Here is a 24,828-nt window from a genome sequence, read left to right as displayed (position 1 = left end):
GAGTGAAAGAAGCCAAAAAATATAGACTATATATAATATGATCTCATTTATATAAAACTCTAGAATATGCAAACTAATCTACAGTGACAGAAAGCAAACTAATGGTTGCTTAGAGATGAGAGACAGGGAAGGATGGGAAGGAGGAATTACAAAAGGGTATACAAAACCTTTTGGGGAATGGGGTACCTGGAGCTCAGTTGGTTGAACTTCTGACTTCAGCTCAGGCCATGATCTCGCAGTCCATGGGTTCTAGCCCCACATCAGACTCTGTGCTGACAGCTCAGAGCCTGGAGCATACTTCAGATTCTGTGTCTCCCTCTCTCTCTGCCCTTACCCTGCTCATGCTCTGTCTCTGTCTCTCTCTCTCTCTCTCTCTCTCAAAAATAAATAAACATTAAAAAAAAAACCTTTTGGGGGTAATAAATAATACATTATCTTGAGTATGGTGATGTATATGCGTGCGCATGTCAAAACTTTGTTCAAAATGTCATAAATATGTATTCAATTATTCTTCAATAAAGCAGTTTTTCAAAGTAAAAAAATTTAAATTATAATATTTTAAAAGAAGACATGGAAAAGAAAAATTTGAACACAATTAAAATGAAATTAAACACTATATATTAAAAAATAAATAAATTATATAAAAGAGTCTGGGAGGGGCGCCTGGGTGGTGCAGTCGGTTGGGCGTCCGACTTCAGCCAGGTCACGATCTCGCGGTCCGTGAGTTCGAGCCCCGCGTCAGGCTCTGGGCTGATGGCTCGGAGCCTGGAGCCTGTTTCCGGTTCTGTGTCTCCCCCTCTCTCTGCCCCTCCCCCGTTCATGCTCTGTCTCTTTCTGTCCCAAAAATAAATAAAACGTTAAAAAAAATTAAAAAAAAAAAGAGTCTGGGAGATTTTTTTTTGTTTTCAGAATCATTTAAATCTTGCAATGAAAGATGGATCTGAAACCTTGCTAAAGTAATTTTGGTTGATCCTCATTATTTGTGGATTCCATATTTGTGAATTCATTTACTCAGTGAAATGTATTTGTAACCTCAAAATCAATACTCACAGTGCTTTTATAGTTATTTACAGACATATGTATGGGCAGAGTGGTAAAAAATTTTAGTCAATGTACATTTTTTTTTCTTTTTTTCTTTTTTTTAACTTTCTTTTTTATTTTTAAAAATTTACATCCAAATTAGTTAGCATATAGTGCAACAATGATTTCAGGAGTAGATTCCTTAGTGCCCCTTACCCATTTAGTCCATCTTCCCTCCGACAACCCTTGCAGGAACCCTCAGTTTGTTCTCCATATTTATGAGTCTCTTCTGTTTTGTCCCCCTCCCCATTTTTATATTATTTTTGTTTCCCTTCCCTTATGTTCATCTGTTTTGTCTCTTAAAGTCCTCATAGGAGTGAAGTCATATGATTTTTGTCTTTCTCTGACTAATTTCACTTAACATAATACCTTCCAGTTCCAGCCACGTAGTTGCAAATGGCAAGATTTCATTCTTTTTGATTGCCGAGTAATACTCCGTTGTGTGTGTGTGTGTGTGTGTGTGTGTGTGTGTGTATGTATGTATGTATATATATATATATACATATATACCACATCTTCTTTATCCATTCATTCATCAATGGACATTTGGGCTCTTTCCATACTTTAGCTATTGTTTAGTGCTGCTATAAACATAGGGGTGCATGTGTCCCTTCGAAACAGCACACCTGTATGCTGTGGATAATGCCTAGTAGTGCAATTTCTGGTCATAGGGTAGTTCTATTTGGAGTTTTTGAGGAACATCCATACTGTTTTCCAGAGTGGCTGCACCAGCTTGCATTCCCATCCATGTACATGTTTTTAGCTGAGGTCAAACAAGGCGACGTTCTGTCTTCTTATTGTAGATCTCATACTGTAGACAATCATCCTTTTCTAAGCTTTTTAAAAAATGTTTTATTTATTTTTGAAAAAAAGAGTGCCAGTGGGGGAGGGACAGAGACAGGGACAGAAGATCTGAAGTGGGCTATGTGTTGAGAGTAGGAAGCCCAAAGTGGGACTCAAACTCACCAACCAAAAGATCATGACCTGAGCCAAAGTGGGACACTCAACCAACTGGGCCACCCAGGTACCCCAATAATTATCCTTTTTGTGATCTATTTAGTGTTATGGTTTTTGAAGCTTTGTACTTTTTGTTGGTGATTTCACTGTTTAAAATGGCCCCCAAACATAGTGTAAAACACCATCTAGTGTTCCTAAGTGCAAGAAGGCTGTGATGTGCCTTACAGAGAAAAAGTGTGTGGTAGACAAGCTTCACTCAGCTTTGAGTTATAGTGCTGCTGTCAACTGAGTTCAATGTTAATGAATCAACTAACTATACCATATAAAGTGTCTTTACATAAAAGCACACATAAAACAAAACTATATAGACTGGTTAACAAAAATGTTGTAATGAGAAGTTGCAGGGACCTAACCCTATATTTTTCCTTAAGAGCAATAGTTGAGTATTTGTTAATTCAGTGTTCACAGCAACTTTATAGAACATAACTACCATTAATAATATATATTTTTATTCTCAACGATAAATAAAAATAATGGAGGTTCTACAATCAAATAGCTTATGTGGGTAGTCAGAGGCTTTAGAAACAATTATTTCTCTCATGACTTCTGCTTCACCTATTTGTTATTGAAGTAAATTAAATCAATGAATTATGTAGATTTTTAGTTGTTTATTCTCCACTGAAGATATTCTGATCTTTCTCAATTTTGCTCAGCTTTTCAACTCCATTTACCACTATCCTCAATTTCAGATGACCTCTGTCCATTTGATATTTTAAGTCTCACTTCCAGTCAGAATGGCTCACTTCCAATCAGAATGCCTGTCTTTTTTTTTAATGTTCATTTATTTATTTAGAGAGAGAGAGAGAGATAGTGCATGCAGGGAAGGGACAGAGGGAGAGAGAGAGGGAGAGAGAGAGAATCTCAAGCAGGCTCCACGCCACTAGCACAGAGCCCAACACAGGGCTTAATCACATGAACCGTGAGATCATGACCTGAGCTAAGAGTCAGACGCTTAACCAACTGAGCCACCCAGGTGCCCCTGAGATGCCAATTCTTAAGCTCCTTTCCTTTTTCTTTAAGGAGCTCCCATTGCTTGGAAATCATCTCTTCCACTAGATTGTAAACTCTTTTAGAGCTAGGTGCAGAATGTCCTTACTTCACTCCCTATTTGCTGTACTCAAGGAAAAATAATAAAACCCCACAAGAATCAGAAAGAAGCAACTGGGCATGGCACCTGCAAAGGCAAAGTTAACAGAACAAGGCTTTAAAACATATTTTAAGGTCAGTAGAGACAGATGCTCTTTTACCATAAAAATATCTAAAAATTATGCTAGTAAGAATATGAATATGATTGCTTTCCCCTGGTATACATGTCCTGCATAATCCTCTCTCCTTGAATGCAGAAAAGAAAGATCTTTATGGGATATTTTTTCAAAAGTAGAAGGAAGGTCCAAGAGAAGCAATGCTGCTCCAGATACATACTTTGTGGAAGGGAAGCTGGATTTAGGGATACCATGCTCAACTTTTCATTTTTCACATGTATATTCTGTGTGATTTGAATTTTATCATTGTAAAACTGGAGCACAGAACTAATTGAACCTTATTTGGGCTTCCTTATATGTTCAATCAGAAGAAAGGGGAGCATTTTCATTCCCTTTTCCAATCAGTGTAAAGCACCTTTAGAGTAGGTGACAGGGAAAAAAAGAAAATCTCTCCTGTAACTCATCTGGCCTGCTAAACAGAACTACTTAATCTTCCATTCTGTCAAATGTACACGGGTAAGGAGGGGATTGTCAGCTTATTTGTGGTGGGAACTATATTATGCTTAGTGTAATGAAAGAGAAATGGTCATAAGCATTTCAAAATTATTTCAAATATTTTTTCAAGAGAGAAATAATTTGTTGCTAGAAAGAAGTCTTGTTACAACTTCACTACAATATACCCTTAAACTCTGTGTAACCTCTTATTTAAAGAGGTCCCAGTTGGGGCACCTAGGTGGCTCAGTCAGTTGAGCATCTAACTTTTGGTTTTGGCTCAGGTCATGATCCCAGGGTCATGGGAGGAAGCCCCCACGCTCACTGCCGAGCCCACCTGGGATTCTCTCTTTCTCTCCCTCTGTCCCTCTCCCCAACTTGCATCTTTCTCTCTAAAATAAAAAACATAATTTAAAAAATAATAAAGAGGTCCCTGTTATGTGCAGTACCATCACACATAAAATTGACAGAAGTTTTGGGGATAGAGGAAAAGTACTATGATCCTTCATTTCTCACTCAAGATATGTATGAAAGTCTAAAGTGTCCATATTCCTTATGACAATTCTTTTATATTACTGCCAGAGAAATTGTGTCTTCAGAAACTTTTCTCTAACAACCTGGGGTATATTTCAATGCAATGACATAAGCCTAAATAATGAAAATTGTAGAACTGCTTAACTGTCAAAAGTATAGCCTATGAAATTTCTGGACAAATACATAGCCTATAGACTACTTGTTCAAACCTTAGAATATTAGTAAATAACATAATAAAATACTAACAACATCATGATCTAAAGCTTACCAACAGTTATTGTGACAGTTTCATCATCTGTGGAGCACTTCTTCCTTTTACTTAAGGTGCTCGAAGGAGCATGCTTATAAAAGCTCAATTGTGGGGCACCTGGGTGGCTCAGTTGGTTAAATGTCAGACTCTTGGTTTTGGCTCAGGTCATGATCTCATGGTTCATGAGTTTGAGCCCCACTTCAGGTTTTACGCTGACAGCATGGAGCCTGCTTGGGATTCTCTCTCTCTCCCTCTCTCTCTGCCCCTCCCCTGCCTGCTTTCTTTGTCTCTCACAAAGTAAATAAATAAACTTAAAAAAATTTTTTGAGTATGTAAAATTCATTCCATTCATTAAAGAGTACATAAAATTACTAGTTTTCTCATGTTGTTTATCTGGTATGACTCTTTGGCTTTCAAGTTTTAAATCCATCAGAATAAAACTTTACATTTGTGAAAAATATTCCTGTGCTTCCCTCTGATGCTTCATTTCTGTAGTTAAAAAAAAGAAGATATTGGGGCGCCTGGGTGGCGCAGTCGGTTAAGCGTCTGACTTCAGCCAGGTCACGATCTCGCGGTCCGTGAGTTCGAGCCCCGCGTCGGGCTCTGGGCTGATGGCTCGGAGCCTGGAGCCTGTTTCCGATTCTGTGTCTCCCTCTCTCTCTTTGCCCCTCCCCCGTTCATGCTCTGTCTCTCTCTGTCCCAAAAATAAATAAAAAACGTTGAAAAATAAAAAAAAAATAAAAAAAAGAAGATATTTATAAGAAGACTATAGTTTTTCTAGCTTTTAATAATATATTCAATTTGTTAGGAGACTGTCATGAATTTTCCAATAAATGTAGTGGTTACTCTTTTTGATATATTTGCATTATTTGACTATGATTTATAACTCAAATGTGATGATGACTATAGATCACATTTCTATATTTATATTTTGCTTCTTCTTCAAAATACTTTTTACTTTAGATACCTGTCTCTTTTGTGATTCATTTCTGCCACTTACTAATTTAAATACATCATATACAACTTTTGATTCTTTTGTGACATCTTCCATTTGGCCTTAGAAACTCATTATTTTGAAAATCTGAGTGAAATTTTTTCAAGATGTTCTGAAAGATCATATTTAAATATCATATTTTTTGCAATTTAAATGAACATAGGAATTTCAGCTTTTCTTGAATAAATTCTAAAGCTGCTGTTCTATTTTTGTTTTTTAAAATAAATTCAATAACTATCCCAAATCTGTTATTCACTATATCCCAAAACTTTCTTGAGTTACCTTTTGAATGCTTATTCTATTACAGTCAAACATACACTTTCTGTACTTGGTGACTCTTTTGAACTTTGGTTGATTTTTGTTTTATAGAGGTTAGGAAGGATCAAGGACTTTTACTTTCCCTTTTGAGCAAATTTTGGTAAATGATTTTTCTGAAAACACTTGCCAAGTGTTTCTACCATTTACTAAACTACTTAAAAATTATAATCCTCCATGACATGCTTTAAATAAAACACTGTGGTTCTTTTTTTCCTTTATTTTTCTGTTTAACACATAAACATTTAAAAAATGCATTGATTTAAACAAACCATATGGTTTCTATGTTCTGAAACTCTGATAAATTAACTTTGAGTTAAGAGATGTTAGCAATGTACTAAAAACATAATATCTGTTTCAATTTTAGTTTGAAATGATTGTTTTTGTCACCCGGAAGTGCATTGGTTAAATTGAATACTGAGAAGCTTACTAAGTCTTTTTATTCCCATGTGTTCTGCTCAATGCATGTACCAATCATGTGTCAGATCATATTGTTAAGATTTATGAAAGTATGTCAAATTACTATTCTTTTCAATTGCCTTCTTTCTTAAAGTTATTTACAATTCCTTTATAATATGTAACCTTATACCTTTGTGTTTCTACAAATTTACAATATTGTTTTTGCTGTTTAAGTAGAGCTGAGTTTCTTTTTTCTTGTTTGTCTTTTTAAAATAGATGTTTTTATGATTTCACTAATATGCTTTTTGTTTACTTTATAAAATGATTCTTAAAATATTTCCAGATAAAAGGTTTTGCAAATTCTTGCCTTTATTTAAAATCATTTTTCCCCAACACTTTAATAAATTAAATTCTTTGAAATGTGGCCTGCTCTGATTTAAAGGTGGTAGTTGCCTAATATAAGTAGTTTTGTTCAGCACTAATATTGATTCTCTTTTATTTGATCTGAAAAGCATAATAAAATATAATCACAACATAATAAAGTAGATGTTTTAAATCACTTTGTTATTCAATATTAAATCATTAATTACTATGATTAAAGTTATTTCATAAAATTCTAAGAATTAGTCAAAAATGCCATTGGAAAAAAATCTGCTAAAGAATGTAGTAAGAGAGGGGCGCCTGGGTGGCGCAGTTGGTTAAGCGTCCGACTTCAGCCAGGTCACGATCTCGCGGTCCGTGAGTTCAAGCCCCGCCTCAGGCTCTGGGCTGATGGCTCAGAGCCTGGAGCCTGTTTCCGCTTCTGTCTCTCCCTCTCTCTCTGCCCCTCCCCCGTTCATGCTCTGTCTCTCTCTGTTCCAAAAATAAATAAACGTTGAAAACAAAACAAACAAACAAACAAAAAAAGAATGTAGTAAGAGAAAAAATAAGTAGGGGGTGTCACAATTCCAGATTTCAAGTTATATTACAAGTGATAGTAATTAAAACAGTATGGTACTGGCATAAAAATAGATACATTGATCAATGGAATAGAAAAAAAAAAACAAAAATAGACCCACAATTACTTTGTAAATTAATCTTCAACAAAGGACAAATGAATGGGAAAAAGTCTTTAAAAAACTGGTGGGAAAACAGGACGGCCACATGCAAAAGAATGAAGCTGGACTACTTTCCTTCACCATACACAAAAATAAACTCAAAAGATTAAAGACCTAAATGTGAGACCTGAAACCATAAAAATCCTGGAAAGAGTACAAGCAGTAATTTCTCTGACACTGGCTGTAGCAACATTTTTCTAGATATGTGTCCCGAGGCAAGGGAAATTAAACAAAACAAAACAAAACAAAAAACTATTGAGACTACATCAAAATAAAAAGCTTCTGCACAGCAAAGGAAATAATCAACAAAACTAAATGGCAACCTACTGAATAGGAGAAGATATTTGCAAATGACATATCTGATAAAGGGTTAGTATCCAAAATATATAGAGAATTCATACAATTCAACACCTCAAAACCAAATAATACAATTAAAAATGGGCAGAAGACACGAACAGACATTTCTCCAAAGAAGACATCCAGATGGCCAAGAGACACATGAAAGGATCCTCAACACCACTCATCATCAAAGAAATACAAATCAAAATCACAATGAGATATCACCTCACACCTGTCAGAATGGCTAAAATCAAAAACACAAGAAACAAAAGGTGTTGGCAAGGATGTGGAGAAAAAGGAACCCTCTTGCACTGTTGATGGGAATGCAAACTTGTGCAACCACTGTGGAAAACAGTATGGCAGTTCCTCAAAATGTTAAAAATAGAACTACTCTATGATCCAGTAATTGCACTACTGGGTATTTACTCCTAAAAGACAAAAACACTAATTCAGAGGGATGCATCACCCCTATGTTTACTGCAGTATTATTTACAGTAGCCAAAGTGTGGAAGCAGCCCAAATGTCCACAGACTGATAAATGGATAAAGAGGTGGTGTACGTACACACACACGCGCGCGCGCACACACACACACACACACACACACACACACACACACACACAGAGGAATATTATACAGCCATAAAAAAGAATGAAATCTTGCCATTTGCAACAAAGTGGATAGAGATAGAGAGTATAATGCTAAACAAAATCAGTCAGAGAATGACAAATACCATGTGATCTCATTCATATATAGATTTTAAGAAATAAAACAAACAAGGAAAGGAAGAAAAGAGAGAGACCAAACAAGAAACAGATTCTTAACTACAGAGAATAAACTAATGGTTACCAGAGAGAAGGTGGGGGGAAGAATGTAGTAAGAAAATTAACCATAAAATGAAGCTGCCTTATGAAAATCTGATTCCATTAGTTTAATTTAGGAAAGTAACAGCCAAAACCACTAGCAAATGTGAATACTGATAGTATCTACCTTATTAAGGATTGTGAGGATTAAATGACATAATGCATATAAAGTGCTTAGTATAGTATCTAGTACTCTAAAAGCTTAAAAAATACTAGCCATAATCACTCTCCCCTACTTTTCATGCCCTCTCCTACCCTGACCCCACCTCAGTCCCAATCTGCTTCAACTCTAAAATTTTAACTCCTATATTCTATTCTTTACCATAATATGCTTTTCTCTGATCATTATTCCAGCTTTATTACCTTAATCCTACCATAATTTTAATTTTACCTCCTTGATGTTTCTAAACCCTTGACCCTTCTATTTCCCCCCAATTTATTATTACTCTCTGGCTTTACTTCCAGCCCTACTTTTTTTCCTATACATCACAAAACCTCATAGTCCACAAATTTAATTTTACTCCCTTGGGTTTGTTAAACATAAAATTGTGTCAGTCATAGGATCTGAAGCCAGAAAAACTCTGGGTTCAAATTCTGGCTGTTACTTACTAGCTGTGAGAAATGAGCAAGATATTTATCTTTTTAAATACACACACACACACACACACACACACACACACACACACACACATATATATATATATATATATATACAGAGAGAGAGAGAGAATGATGATTGTTAGAATTAAATGCAATAGTGTATATCAAGCTTTTACCATACAAGCTATTATATGTTAGACTTTAAGTAAATCTTAGTTTCTTTGTCTTCCTCTCATTCCCTTCAGCAACTATTATAAAATTTCATCTTTTTAAATTTAATACATATATTTTTAATTTACCTCCAGCTTAGTTAGCATATAGTGTGCAACCATGATTTCAGGAGTAGATTCCTTAATGCCGCTTACCCATTTAGCCCATCCCCCCTCCCACAAACCCTCAAATAACCCTTTGTTTGTTCTCCGTATTTAAGAGTCTTTTATGTTTTTTCCCCTCCCCGCGTTTATATTATTTTGTTTCCTTTCCCTTATGTTCATTTATTTTGTGTCTTAAATTCCTCAATGAGTGAAGTCATATGATATTTGTCTTTCTCTGACTAATTTTGCTCAGCATAATGCACTTTAGTTCCATCCACGTAATTGCAAATGGCAAGATTTCATTCTTTTTGATTGCTGAGTAATACTCCACTGTGTATATATACCACAACTTCCTTAACCATTCATCCATCGATGGACATTTGGGCTCTTTCCATACTTTGGCTATTGTTGATACTGCTGCTATAAACATTGGGGTGCATGTGTCCCTTTGAAACAGCATACCTGTATCCCTTGGATAAATACCTAGTAGTGCAATTGCTGGGTTGTAAGCTAGTTCTATTTTTAATTTTTTGAGGAAACTCCATACTGTTTCCAGAATGGCTGCACCAGTTTTCATTCCCAACAGCAGTGCAAAAAAGATCCTTATCTCCACCTCCTCCACAACATCTGTTATTGCCTGTGTTAGCCATTCTGACAGGTGTGAGATGGTATCTCATTGTGGTTTTTATTTGTATTTCCCTGATGAGGAGTGATGTTGAGCATTTTTCATGTGTTGATTGGCCATCTGGATCACTTCTTTGGAGAAGTGTCTATTCAAGTCTTTTGTCCATTTCTTCACTGGATTATTTGTTTTTTGGGTGTTGAGTTTGATAAGTTTTCTATAGATTTTGGATACTAACCTTTTATCTGATATGTCGTTTACAAATATCTTCTCTCATTCCGTCAGTTGACTTTCAGTTTTATTATTTCCTTCGCTGTGCAGAACATTTTTATTTTGATGAGGTCCCAACAGTTCATTTTTGCTTTTGTTTCCCTTGCCTCCAGAGACATGTTGAGTAAGAAGTTGCTACAGCCAAGGTCAAAGAGGTTCTTGCCTGCTTTCTCCTCTAGGATTTTGATAGCTTCCTGTCTTAACTTGGGTCTTTCATCCATTTTGCTTATTTTTGTGTATGTTTTAAGAAAGTGGTCCAGGTTCATTTTTCTGCATGTCACTGTCCAGTTTTCCCAGCACCACTTGCTGAAGAGACTGTCTTTATTCCATTGGATATTCTTTCCTGCTTTGTCAGAGACTAGTTGGCCATATGTTTGTGGGTCCATTTCTGGGTTCTCTATTCTGTTCCATTGATCTGAGTGTCTGCTTTTGTGCCAGTACCATACTGTCTTGATGATTACAGCATTGTAAAATCTTCTCTAATTGCCTGGTTGACCCACTCATTCGTTAGTAGGGTGTTCTTTAACCTCCATGCTTTTGGAGGTTTTCCAGACTTTTTTCTGTGGTTGATTTCAAGCTTCATAGCATTGTGGTCTGAAAATATGCATGGTATAATTTCAATTCTTGTAAACTTATGAAGGGTTGTTTTGTGACCCAGTATATGATCTATCTTGGAGAATGTTCCATGTGCACTCGAGAAGAAAGTATATTCTGTTGCTTTGGGATGCAGAGTTCTAAATATATCTGTCAAGTCCATCTGATCCAATGTCTCATTCAGGGCCCTTGTTTCTTTATTGACCATGTGTCTAGATGATCTATCCATTTCTGTAAGTGGGGTGTTAAAGTCCCCTGCAATTACCACATTCTTATCAATAAGGTTGCTTCTGTTTATGAGTAATTGTTTTATATATTTGGGGGCTCCAGTATTCAGCGCATAGACATTTATAATTGTTAGCTCTTCCTGATGGATAGACCCTGTAACTATTATATAATGTCCTTCTTCATCTCTTGTTACAGCCTTTAATTTAAAGTCTAGTTTGTCTGATATAAGTATGGCTACTCCAGCTTTCTTTTGGCTTCCAGTCGCATGATAAATAGTTCTCCATCCCCTCACTCTCAATCTAAAGGTGTCCTCAGGTCTAAAATGAGTCTCTTGTAGACAGCAAATAGATGGGTCTTATTTTTTTATCCATTCTGATACCCTATGTCTTTTGGTTGGCGCATTTAATCCATTTACATTCAGTGTTATTATAGAAAGATATGGGTTTAGAGTCATTGTGATGTCTGTATGTTTTATGCTTGTAGTGATGTCTCTGGGACTTTGTCTCACAGGGTCCCCCTTAGGATCTCTTGTAGGGCTGGTTTAGTGGTGACAAATTCCTTCAGTTTTTGTTTGTTTGGGAAGACCTTTATCTCTCCTTCTATTCTAAATGACAGACTTGCTGGATAAAGGATTCTCGGCTGCATATTTTTTCTGTCTAGCACCCTGAAAATCTCGTGCCAATTCTTTCTGGCCTGCCAAGTTTCAAAAGAGAGATCAGTCACGAGTCTTATAGGTCTCCCTTTATATGTGAGGGCATGTTTACCCCTTGCTGCTTTCAGAATTTTCTCTTTATCCTTGTATTTTGCCTGTTTCACTATGATATGTCGTGCAGAAGATCGATTCAAGTTACGTCTGAAGGGAGTTCTCTGTGCCTCTTGGATTTCAATGCCTTTTTCCTTCCCCAGTTCAGGGAAATTCTCAGCTATTATTTCTTCAAGTACCCCTTCAGCACCTTTCCCTCTCTCTTCCTCCTCTGGGATACCAATTATGCGTATATTATTTCTTTTTAGTGTATCACTTAGTTCTCTAATTTTCCCCTCATACTCCTGGATTTTTTTATCTCTCTTTTTCTCAGCTTCCTCTTTTTCCATAACTTTATCTTCTAGTTCACCTATTCTCTCCTCTGCCTCTTCAAGCCGAGCTGTGGTGGTTTCCATTTTGTTATGCATTTCGTTTAAAGCGTTTTTCAGCTCCTCGTGACTGTTCCTTAGTCCCTTGATCTCTGTAGCAAGAGATTCTCTGCTGTCCTCTATACTGTTTTCAAGCCCAGCAATTAATTTTATGACTATTATTCTAAATTCACTTTCTGTTATATTATTTAAATCCTTTTTGATCAGCTCATTAGCTGTTGTTATTTCCTGGAGATTCTTCTGAGGGGAATTCTTCTGCTTGGTTATTTTGGATTGTCCCTGGCGTGGTGAGGACCTGCAGGGCACTTCCCCTGTGCTGTGGTGTATAACTGGAGTCAGTGGGCGGGGCCGCAGTCAGACCTGATGTCTGCCCCCAGCCCACCGCTGGGGCCACAGTCAGACTGGTGTGTGCCTTCTCTTCCCCTCTCCTAGGGGCGGGATTCACTGTGGGGTGGTGTGGCCCGTCTGGGCTACTTGCACACTGCCAGGCTTGTGATGCTGGGGATCTGGCGTATTAGCTGGGGTGGGCAGGCAAGGTGCACGGGGGCAGGAGGGGCAGGCTTAGATCGCTTCTCCTTAGGTGATCCACTTCAGGAGGGGCCCTGTGGCAGCGGGAGGGAGTCAGATCCGCTGCCGGAGGTTTGGCTGCGCAGAAGCACAGAGTTGGGTGTTTGCGCGGAGCGAGCAAGTTCCCTGGCAGGAACTGGTTCTCTTTGGGATTTTGGCTGGGGGATGGGCGGGGGAGATGGCGCTGGTGATCGCCTTTGTTCCCCACCAAACTGAGCTCTGTCGTCAGGGGGCTCAGCAGCTCTCCCTCCCTTTGTCCTCCAGCCTTCCCGCTTTCCAAGCAGAGCTGTTAACTTATGACCTCCCAGACGCTAAGTCACGCTTGTTGTGGGAACACAGTCCGTCAGGCCCCTCCGCTTTTGCCAGCCAGACTCGGGGGCTCTGCTTGGCCGGCGAGCCGCCCCTCCGCCCCGGCTCCCTCCCGCTAGTCCGTGGAGCGCGCACCACCTCACCACCCTTCCTACCCTCTTCCGTGGGCCTCTCGTCTGCGTTTGGCTCCGGCGACTCCGTTCTGCTAATCCTCTGGCGGTTTTCTGGGTTATTTAGGCAGGTGTAGGTGGAATCTAAGTGATCAGCAGGACGCGCGGTGAGCCCAGCGTCCTCCTAAGCCGCCATCTTGCCGGAAACTCCACAGCGTTGTAAAATCTTCAAGTCTAGGATTGTGACACCTCCAGCTTTGGTTTTCTTTTTCAAGATTGCTTTAGCTATTCAGGGTCTTTTCTGGTTCCATACAAATTTTAGGATTGTTCATTCTAACTCTGTGAAGAATGCTGGTGTTATTTTGATAGGGACTGCATTGAATATGTAGATTGCTTTGGGTAGTATTGACATTTTAACAATATTTGTTCTTCCTATCCAGGAGCATGGAATCTTTTTCCATTTTTTTGTGTCTTCTTCAATTTCTTTCATAAGCTTCCTATAGTTTTAAGTGTACAGATTTTTCACCTCTTTGGGTAGATTTATTCCTAGGTATTGTATGGCTTTTGGTGCAATTGTAAATGGGATTGATTCCCTGATTGCTCTTTCTGTTGCTTCATTATTGGTGTATAGGAATGCAACCGATTTCTGTGCTTTGATTTTATATCCTGCAACTTTGCTGAATTCACGGATCAGTTCTAGCAGTTTTTGGTGGAATCTTTTGGTTTTTCCACATAGAGTAACATGTCATCTGCAAAGAGTGAAAGTTTGACCTCCTCCTGGCCGATTTGGATACCTTTTACTTCTTTGTGTTGTCTGATTGCAGCTGCTAAGACTTCCAGTACTATGTTGAATAACAGTGGCAAGAGTGGACATCCCTGTCTTATTCCTCACCTTAGGGGAAAAGCTCTCAGTTTTTCTCCATTGAGGATAATGTTAACATTGGGTCTTTCATATATGGGTTTTATGATCTCAAGGTATGATCCTTCTATCCCTACTTCCTTGAGGGTTTTTATCAAGAAAGATGCTGTATTTTGTCAAATGCTTTCCCTGCATCTGTTGAGAGGATCATGTGGTTCTTGTCCTTTTTTTCATTGATGTGATGAATCACAGTGATTATTTTGTAGACATTGAACCAGCCCTGCATCCCAGGTATAAATCCCACCTGGTCCTGGTGAATAATTTTTTTAATGTATTGTTGGATCTGGTTGGCTAATACCTTGTTGAGGATTTTTGCATCCCAGTTCATCAGGGAAATTGGTCTATAGTTCTCCTTTTTAGTGGGGTCTCTGGTTTTGGAATCACGGTAATGCTGGCTTCATAGAAAGAGTTTGGAAGTTTTCCTTCCATTTCTATTTTTTGGAACAGCTTCAAGAGAATAGGTGTTAACTCTTCTTTAAATGTTTGGTAGAATTCCCCCTGGAAAGCCATCTGGCCCTGGATTCTTGTTTTGGGGGAGATTTTTGATTACTAATTCAATTTCTTTACTGGTTATGGGTCTGTTTAAATTTTCTATTTCTTCCTGTTTCAGTTTTGGTAGTTTATATGTTTGCAGGAATCTGTCCATGTCTTCCAGGTTGCCTATTTTATTGGTGTATAATTGCTCATAATATTCTCTTATTGTTTTCATTTCTGCTGTGTTGGTTGTGATCTCTCCTCTTTCGTTCTTGATTTTATTTATTTGGGTCTTTTCTTTTTTCTTTTTGATTAAAATGGCTAGTGGTTTATCAATTTTGTTAATTCTTTCAAAGAATCAGCTTCTGGTTTCATTGATCTGTTCTACTGTTTTTTGTTTGGTTGGTTGGGTTGTTTTTTGTTTTTTGTTTTTTGTTTTTTGTTTTTTGTTTTTTGTTTTTTTTGGCTTCAATAGCATTGATTTCTGCTCTAATCTTTATTATTTCCTGTCCTCTGCTGGTTTTGGGTTTTATTTGCTGTTCTTTTTCCAGGCCCTTAAGGTGTAAGGGTATGTTGTGTATCTGAGATCTTTCTTCCTTCTTTAGGAAGGCCTGGATTGCTATATACTTTCCTCTTATGACCACCTTTCCCGCGTCCCAGAGATTTTGGGTTGTGGTGTTATCATTTTCATTGGCTTCCATGTACTTTTTAATTTCCTCTTTAACTTCTTGCTTAGCCCATTCATTCTTTAGAATGTTAGTTAGTCTCCAAGTATTTGTTACTTTCCAAATTTTTTCTTGTGGTTGATTTTGAGTTTCCTAGCATTGTGGTCTCAAAATGTGCACAGTATGATCTTGATCTTTTCATACTTGTTGAGGGCTGATTTGTGTCTCTGTATGTGGTCTATTCTGGAGAATGTTCCATGTGCACTGGAGAAGAATGTATATTTTGCTGCTTTAGGATGAAATGTTCTGAATATATCTGTTAAGTCCATCTGGTCCAGTGTGTCATTCAAAGACATTGTTTCCTTGTTTTTCTTTCTGTTTAGATGATCTGTCCACTGCTGTAAGTGGGATGTTGAAGTCCCCTACTATTATGGTATTACTACCGATGAGTTTCTTTATTTTTGTGATTAATTGATTTATATATTTGGGTGCTCACACATTTGGCGCATAAATGTTTACAATTGTTAGGTTTTCTTGGTGGATAGACCCCTTAATTATGATATAATGCCCTTCTTCATCTCTTGATACAGTCTCTATTTTAAAGTCTAGATTGTATGATATAAGTATGGCTACTCTGGCCATACTTACTTTTGTTGACCATTAGCATGATAGATGGTTCTCCATCCCCTTACTTTCAATCTGAAGGTGTCTTTAGGTCTAAAGTGGGTCTCTTGTAAACAGCATATAGATGGATCTTGTTTTTTCTTATCCATTCTGTTACCCTATGTCTTTTGATTGGAGCATTGAGTCCATTGACGTTTAGAGTGAGTACTGAAAGATATGAATTGATTACCATTATGTTGCTTGTAGAGTTGGAGTTTCTGGTGGTGTTCTATGGTCCTTTCTAGTCTTTGTTGCTTTTAGTCTTTATTTATTTGTGTTTTTTTTTCATCTGTTCTCCCCTCAGAGAGTTCCCCCTTAACATTTCTTGCAGGGCTGGTTTAGTGGTTACACTCCTTTAATTTTTGTTTGTCTGGGAAACTTTTAATCTCTCCTTCTATTTTGAATGACAGCCTTGCTGGATAAAGAATTCTTGGCTGCATATTTTTCTGAAGAATCTCCTTTCTGCCTAAGGCTTAATGTTACACTTGAGCTCAGAAACCATTATCACTTCTCTCTTCCTTCTGTACTATTTATTCCTCCCCTCTCCCTATTGACCTTTTCCCTTCACATTTAAACATTCAAAAGCCTCTTCTTTCCTCAAGACAAATAAACCCTTTATTATTCCTCATGGTCAAGACTCTTGGAACAGTTGTTTACTCTCACTATCTCTACTTTCTCACCTCCTTTTCACTTTTCAACTCACTCTAATATTCCTTTTGCCCATATTCTTCCAAAGCTGCTCTCACTAAGATCCCATATTACTAAGATTGCACATTGATCTCCATATTACCATGGCCAATGGACACTTTTCTATGGTAATGACACAGTTGATCCCTCCTTCATTCTTGTAATTCTTTTCTTCCTTGCCCACTATGCCATAAGTTTCTCCAGGTTTCCATTTCTTGCTTTAGACTTCTTATCAGGCTCATCATCTAATGCCCATTCCCAATGTCATAGTTCCTTCAGACTCTATTTTAAATCTTTGGGTTTTTTTTCCCTTACAGAAGTTGGTTGATCCATCTAAATATATGTCTTTAATTACAACACCTATATGCTGATGACTCATTAAACTTTATTTCCAGTATAGATCTCCAGTATAAGCTCCATAATCCTTTATTCAACTAGCTATCCCATCTCTCCTCCTATATGTGCCATAAATACCTCAAATTCAATATACTAAGAACTAAACTCAAATTTGCTTCTACACATATAGGACACGTTTTAGCCAATAATAAACAACCATCTTCCACAGAATTACCAAGGCCTTTCTCAATCCAGGACCTATATTTGAACACAAAAAAATCATTATTACTCAATTTTTCCAAGAATCAGTGCACAATACTATTCCAGATACATAGGAAAATAATCCATTACATATAATAGATGCTTTAGGGCACTAGGGCTTAATTATTTTGCAGAACTCAGTTGATACATGTGCTCATTTACCTTCTATATCTATGCGCCAAGTTAGTAGCTTTTGCCTCTTGTCTCTGGTTTCCTCCATGCCTCCCTCCTTCAGCTTTGCTGGCTAATGCTCTCGTGCTTTTGTCTTGCCTACTGTAATAGCCTACAGAATTGAGTTGGCCCAAATCCAACTCTCTCATTTGATTTCATGACACTTGTCTTTAGGCTTATTATGGATCAGCCATACTATGCTACATGTACCTTCCTGAATATAATGCATTCTTCTGAGCTAAAGTGTCTGTGCCTTTGCTGTTTCCTCTCTTTGGTATCCCTTCAACCTCTTCATTACACTTGTTTTTCTTTATACAAGGAAGTGATAAGTACACATTCTTTTTAAAGGATTCACATAACAGAGTAAAAAGTTAACTATTCCTTTATCCGATCTCTCTCTGCCAAATGTCAGCATATACACACATACACTTTTCTCTCCACAGATAACTGCTATTAACAGTCTGGTTTGTATCCTTCCAGACTAAATTCTGGAGTTAACTCCTCACATTTGCTGCTATAAAACTTTTGATTTACCATTATCAGAGTATCATAACATATTTTAGTTGTTTAAGTTTTGGTTTATATCCAGCCTAAACTGGAAAATCCTGAGAATGGAGCTTTCTTTTTTAATATTTATGATCCCCCAATTTGTCACAATGCTTCATACATTTTTTTGTTGAAGGATAAATTACACTGTATTTGTTCTCATTATGGTCTAGTGGGGACACATAAATAATTCTAGGGGAAGGAGCAGGGTATTAAAGAATCAGGTTTAGGAACTCTTCTAGATAATGTGACAGCTAAGTACCCAAATAAGTGAATATAAATAGATTAGAGGAAACAGAAATGTGTTCTACAAACAAAGTGGAACCACAATTAAATATCAATGTATCCTAAAAATTTTTTAAAGAGAACTGGTGGGTGGCTGAGTAAGGGGTGAGGGATGAGCAAAATGGGTGAAAGGGAGTGAGAGGTACAGGATTCCATTTATGGAATGAATAAGTCATGGGGATGAAAGGTACAGCAAGGGAATATACTCAATGGTATTGTAATAGCATTGTATGGTTATAAATGGTAGCTACACTTGTGAACATAGCATAATGTATAGAGTTATAGAATCACTATATTGTACACCTGAAGCTAACGTAACATAGTATGTCAACTACACTTCAATAAAAAAAAAGAGGTTCTTAACTATTATTATACAACATTATTACATATATGAGGATTTTTTTAGTTTTTTTATGGACTAGAACTTAATATCACTCTAGCTATAATCTCTAATTATTATCTCCAGCTTACAGAGAAATAAGCTAAGGCTTAATTGAATGTATCAGACATCCTCAGTGGCATGCCCATATCCCCCTGGCCCACCATGGAGGCTACCTCCAGCTTCAATGGCAATTCCCATTAATGATATGCCAATGGCTTCCTATCTCAACCATCTGTCTTTCTGCCTGAAGGTTTTCTCTAGCAATAGGAGCATGCTACTTAAGGGAAGTACCAGAGAGTTAACACTCCCAAGAATAACCCTTAACCACTGAGGGAGGGGAATTAGTAGATAAATGTCTCAGTTTTCTTGTCCTTCAGTGAAACAATTCTGGGTTTTATTCTATAGTCTCTCAGAGGATCACCAGTAGAATTGAGTTCCAATTTCCCTCAGTGGTAACCTGCTCATTTACACACTTTATTGGTTTTCCTTTCTTCCTTGTGTCACTTCCTCATCAGGCTTCTGAAAGTTCTTTGAATCCCAATCCTTGTCTCAGAGTCTTGTTGTGGGGAAACCCAATTTAAGATAAAGAAGTTGCTTAAACGGGCACCTGGGTAGCTCTGTCTGTTAAGCATTTGATTCTTGATTTCCATTCAGGTCTTGATCTCACAGTTGGTGTGACTGATCTCCATGCCTGTCAGCACAGAGCCTGCTTGGGATTTTCTCCCTCCCTCTGCCCCTTCCCTGCTCTCACACATGCTCACCTCCCCCCCCCCCACCAATATAAACATACATTTAAAAAAAAGAAGTTGTTTAAAGTCATAAATAGCTAATAAATAGTGAGCTTAGGTCCATCTGCTTTTACATAACCTACATTCTATATTTATACCAACTTCTAACTTGTTTTTAACTTTCTTTTTCCCATTCACTAGCCATATTAGGTAGGCCCACAATTAAATGTATGTGTGGCATAAACTCAGAAAGAAGTGGGAACATAAAGGTTCAAGAGTCAAGCACGAACTTTGAGTACGCATTCTTGACAGTGAGGAAAATAAATTGCATTTGGAAAAACATATTTGATGGACTATAATAATGGAAAATATATTCAAGTATAAATGGTTACTTTTTCATGTTCTATACTTTATTTGTTCATAAGGTTTAGCAAATCTTAATTATTGAACAAGTTAGCCATAGATACTACTGTGTACAGTGAAAGTGCTTACACTTTGTTAGCATTACAGCCCCTGCAAAAGTAAGCTCATACATGAAGGAGAAGCTCTTGAATTTTACCTTAATTTGCATGTGGTAGGAAAGTTGGTTTCTTTCCAGAAAGTATTCAGATGTAAGGAAGGGTAAACCAGGTTATCTCATTATTCCAAAGATCATTGTGGAAGGGCCAAAATAGGGCAACATTTTTAGTTTAGATTTTGCACTTGCATCATCCTTTTAAGAAGATTCAGACCTTAAAAAAAAAAAAAAAGAAGAAGAAGATTCAGACCTTTCCCTTACAAACAGGGCAAAGGGCTCCTCATGGCAAGCCAGAGGATTTAACTAAAATAGGGTCTTCCAGGAACTCTAGGTCAGGAAATGGTGATCAACTCCAAAACTCCAAAGCCCAGTGGGTGCCAAAGAAATGGAGCAAAAGAAACTTGAGGGCTAAAATGGGTGCCACTTCTCAGGTCTGCAGTAGAGACTCCACTGAAGCCAATCTTCACAGGAATGAGAGGAGCAGAGGCATTTTTTCAGCGGTTTTGAAGCTTGTTGGGGTCAGCTAGGGAGAGTAACAAGATAAGGCTGAGCAAGTGAGAAGCAGCACGACCAAGACCAAGTGCCACTTAGGTCGCTGCTCTTCCTACATCCTGGAGGCGAGGTGCCCACTCAGCCTTTTCTGGACTGGAAGGTGCCTTTCGAGGAAGCTGGAGTCCCGCCACGAGAAGCTGGAACCTCACAGGCAGAAGTGTGGTGTGAAGCTAAACCCTGGAGGGTGGTAAACCTGGGGCAGGGGGTCCAGAAGCTGTAGCCTCACTCTGAATGGTTGGCTGAAGTTAGCTCCAACTCCTGAGTTGATGTAATCTGAGGAAAGAGGAGCAAGCCTTCCAGTGTGCTCCCAGTGGGCTCTTTCGAATCAATTCTCGCAGTTCCCATTTTGTCCTCTGGTTCTTTTGAGGTAACCCGCTAATGCAGTCCACCCAGTGGTGTGCCAAGCCCTTCCATGTCCCTGTCTCCGGGAGCTTCTCCTTTGCCCTGCCCCCTCTCCTGGTGGTGAGAATGAAGAGCCTTAAGCTGGGTCTCCCCAAGGCTCACGGTATATTCTAGTCACTTGCTATCAGGTTTAATTCAGCAGCGAATAGTAGATTTATTTGTGCATCAAAGTCCTGAGAGAAATTAAATGTTAAGAGTCTGATTTTGGTTTTTACCAACTTTAGTATATTGATTTCAGTAATTTTTTCAACCAACACGTGGCACTGAGCATTTGTGTGTCAAATCCTGTGGAAATGAAATACTTTTTGCTATCAAGGAGCATCCAAGATAGGTAAAAATACTTAATTCAAGCATTTCAATACTTCTTCATTATATTAAATTCAATGAGAATTTATTAAACATTTTTGTAGATTAAGCTCTGTGCTAGGTATTGGTCATAGCAAGTTGAATCAGCTTTGGCCTACAGATCTGAGCTCACCGTCTTGTTGGAGGGAAGGGACAGAACACCAAACAATTATATTTAAAGGTGTAAGATGAACCCTGGTAAATGCTACCACAAAAGATTCAGGACAAGGGAATAGAAGGAATAGAGAGAATAGAAAAGTCTTTGTAGAGGAACAACATGTGTAGTAAGCCCTGGAAGAAGAGAGGTTATGTTTACAAGTAGAGTTCTGACTTAAGGTTTGTATTTTCCAACAGAACTAACTTGAGGTTTCTCTGTTTTTCTCTAATTTTCTCTTGCTTTCTAGTCCATTTTGCCTCCCACCCACCCACAACCCAGTTCTGTTTTCTTGGAAGTAGCCTTGGCCAGGGTATATCACTTACAAATGATAATTACCTCTTATTAAAATACTTATTTCTGCACAAACAGTACTTGTAAAGAAAGAATTTTCATTTTTTTTTAGAATTTGTTTTAGCCAAGTCAACAAAGCACAGTTCCTGTGGCCCATCTGCTAGAACACAAAAATAGCCTCAGTATGTAAAAAACAGATGTTTAAAATGGTATTCATTAAAATGAGATTCCACCTGTAATAGAAAACAGAAAGTGGATGCAAAAGGAATGTTGTAAGCTGGCAGTGCTTGCTACTGCCTTCCATTCCCTTCGAAATGTATATTTGTGGGTAAAATCTTGCTAATAGGAGTATGCTTCTGGTTTTAATCTCTAGTGATATGGGTTAATAGTAATATTGAAACACAATCACCCTAGACTCATTTGGAAGGTAGCAGTCATTAAAAAACAAAACAAAACAAAAAAATCCTCCAAGGTAGATGCTTTCTTACTAGTGAACAAAATTGTCTTGGGTAGAAAATTAATGACTACCCTATATTAGCAACAGAAATGAACATTTACTGGTTACCTTCTGTGTCAGGTGCTTTAGCGTATATTTTTACAAGAACCCTATGAAGGAGATATTATCTTCACTCTATAGATGAGAAAATTGAATTATATATTAAATAACTGCCCAAAGCCACAACTACATTGGAATGTAAGACTCTTAGATTCTGAAGCCAATATACTTTTTCTACTATTTCATACTGTCTTTGAAACAATGAAGGCATGTAGAGGTTAAAAACCCTACACTATCAGATGTAGTGTCTGGGATGTAAATCCAGGTTTATCTGATTCCAAAGCCTATGCCTGTGTACTTCTACATATTTTTGGCCTTTGCCTCCAAGTTCATTTAGCCGCATCTATGGAGTGGAGGAAAAGAAGAGAGCATCTAGTGAGATAGGCAGAGCTCTAAGTGATCATTAAGCAAACCCAGACTAGCATTTAGTAACTGTGAGCAATTCAGGAAAACATTAGGCTCGTAAAAATACATTAATCATTTTTTAATGTATGTAAAATGTAGATTACCTTTATTACTTCTTAAACCATATTCTTTCATTCATTAATCCAACAGGTATTTGTTGATCTCTTACCTGTGTGAAACAGGCTTAATCAGACAAAAGTCCCTGTCTTCAAGGACTTACATTCTGGTTGGAGATTAAGACAGTAAACAAGATAAATATAAATCAGTGAAATATGTTGCACATTTGAATGATAAACGTTGAACAGAAAGGTAAATCAAAGATTGGGGATAGGAAGTCTGTGGAGGTGATTTTTGCAGTTTTAGGCAGGATGGCCAAGGAGGACTTTACTTGAAGGAAAAAAGAGAAAAGAGCCAAGTCAATATCTGTGGAGAGTGCGTTCCAATAGATGGAATATTAAATGCAGAGGCCCTGAGGCCAGTGTGATAGGAAAAGAATATAGAAAAGATAGATAGTAAGATGAGGTCAGAGTGATAAAGAGAGGGAATTCAGATCATGTAGGGTCTTATGGGTCATAATAAAGACTTTGATTTTTATTCTGAATAAGATGGAAATTGTTGAAGGATACTGAACCAATGAATAACCTGAACCACATTTTTTTAATTATGATGAAACATACATAATATAAAATTTATTATCTTAACCATTTTTAAGTATACAGTTCATTAGTATTAAATACATTCACATTGCTGTGCAGCTATCACCATGATCCATCTCCATAACTGTTTTCATCTTATAGAACTGAAACTCTATGGCTATTAAACACTGACTCCCCATTCTCCCCTCCCCCAAGGCCCTGGAAACCACCATTATACTTTCTATCTTTATAATTTTGATTAATTACCTCATATAAGTGGAATCATACAATATTTCTCTTTTTGTGACTGGCTTATTTCACTTACTATAATGTCTCCAAGGTTCATCCATGTTACAACATATTACAGAAATTCCTTCCTTTTTAAGGCTGAATAATAGTCTATTGTATGTATATGCCACATTTTCCTCATTCATTTGTTGGTAGACATTTAGGTTGTTTCTAAATCTTGGCTATTATGAATAATGCTGCCATGAACAAGAGTGTATAGTTATCTCTTTGAGATGCTGATTTTATTTCATCTTAGGTTATCCGAATTTTTGGCATTTATACATAATACTCTCATTTCTGTAAAATCAGTAATAATGCCCTCACTTTAATTTCAGATTTTAGTAATTCGACTTGTCTCTCTTTTTTCATAGTCTATCTACCTGAAGGTTTTCAACTTTGTTGATTTTTTTGAAGAACCAACTTTTGGTTTCTTTGATTTTTCTATTGCTTTTCTATTCTCTATTTTGTTTCACTCTGTTGGCATCTTTACAATTTCCTTCTGCTAGCTTTGGGTTTAGTTTGTTCTTATTCTAATTTCTTTCTTTTTTTTAAGTCTTACAGTTTATTTATTTATTTAGAGACAGCACAAATAATATAAAAACAGGGAGGGAGACAAACCATAAGAGACTCTTAAATACAAAGAAGAAACTGAGGATTGCTGGAGGGTTTTGGGGGAGGGGGATAGGCTAAATGGGCAAGGGGCATTAAGGAGGACACTTGTTGGAATGAGCACTGGGTGTTATGTGTAAGTGATGAATCACTAAATTCTATTCCTGAAACCATTATTACACTATAATGTTAACTAACTTGGAAGTGAATTAAAAAAAATAATAATAAAATAATAAATAAATAAAATAATAAATAAATAAATAAATAAATAAATAAATAAATAAATAAAGTGTATTTAGTCTGATATTAGTATAGCCACTTCTTTCTTTTGGTTAGTATTTTTTTCTATACTTTCACTTTCAACCAGTTTGTGTCTTGCGATATCAAGCGAGTCTCTTGAAAATAGCATATAATTAGGTCATGTGTTTTGTTTTGTTTTTATTTTATTTATTTTTGAGAAGGAGAGAGAGAAAGAGTGGGGGAGAAGCAGAAAGAGAAGGAGAGAGGGAATCCCAAATAGGCTCTACACTTAGCATGGAGCCCAATGCAGGGTTCCATCTCATGATCATGAGATCATGACCTGAATGGAAATCAAGAGTCGGGAGCAGCTTAGCTGATTGAGCCACCC

The sequence above is a fragment of the Felis catus genome, chromosome C1, assembly GCF_018350175.1.
Source record: "Felis catus isolate Fca126 chromosome C1, F.catus_Fca126_mat1.0, whole genome shotgun sequence".
Classification (NCBI taxonomy): Eukaryota; Metazoa; Chordata; class Mammalia; order Carnivora; family Felidae; genus Felis; species Felis catus.
The sequence above is the reverse complement of the archived record's forward strand: the minus strand, read 5'-3'. Positions refer to the sequence as shown.